Below are 937 nucleotides of genomic sequence, written 5' to 3' on the forward strand. Positions count from 1 at the left end.
CACACACACACACACACACACACACACACACACACACACGCACACACACACACGCACACGTCTGCCTCGGTCTGAACAAGGAGACAATGAACGATGTGAAAACATTCAGGGCAAGCCGAAAGATACTAAAGAAGTCTGCCTTGCCTGATATAAGGAAGCCGCCTCACTAAACGGCTTCGTCAAAAAGTTGACAGTCCGACAAACAGGTTGGCAATTGTGACCGGGACTCGGTACGGTATCAGCAAATATTTAGGATCGAGGACTCGGACTCAGGTGAAAAAGAACATGATGGTGACATCCCTATGTATCATACATTTGCGTTTTATCATTTAGAACTGCTCGTTATTTATTTAGGTAGAATTTTAGTTTTTCTCGTTGGTTATTTTATTTTTTTGTGGAATAGATTTTATTTGAATCATTATTTATGTATATTTAACTTTATTGAAAGGGATACTTTACAATTTTTTTCATTTTCAGCAGTAAAAAAGTTCATATTTGGTCAATAGTGAAATTGATAACTTTTCATGTACAACTGATTTTAAAACGCTTTTTGCCACTTGTTTTTTCTCGTTGGTTATTTTATTTTTTTGTGGAATAGATTTTATTTGAATCATTATTTAAGTATATTTAACTTTATTGAAAGGGATACTTTACAATTTTTTTCATTTTCAGCAGTAAAAAAGTTCATATTTGGTCAATAGTGAAATTGATAACTTTTCATGTACAACTGATTTTAAAACGCTTTTTGCCACTTGTTTGTTTGTTTGTTTGTTTGTTTGTTTGTTTATTGAACATAAAACATATACAGTAATAATTTGACAGAAAATAAGGTAAATAAAATAGTAAAGAGGAAAGAGAAATTAGTCATCATTCAACACAGTTATTATGTTCAAGGGAGTAGGAAGAAGTAAGAACTTATCTAGTCCTACCCCGTGTT

The 937-nt window shown here is 32.9% G+C and overlaps 1 protein-coding gene across 1 annotated transcript in view; it reads left to right on the forward strand.

The window, feature by feature from the left end:
- Positions 1–937, forward strand: part of btla (B and T lymphocyte associated) — a 10497-nt gene that overhangs the window by 2609 nt on the left and 6951 nt on the right. The window lies entirely within an intron of this gene.

Source organism: Hippocampus comes, unplaced genomic scaffold (assembly GCF_001891065.2).
Source record: "Hippocampus comes isolate QL1 unplaced genomic scaffold, H_comes_QL1_v1.1 scaffold174, whole genome shotgun sequence".
NCBI lineage: Eukaryota > Metazoa > Chordata > Actinopteri > Syngnathiformes > Syngnathidae > Hippocampus > Hippocampus comes.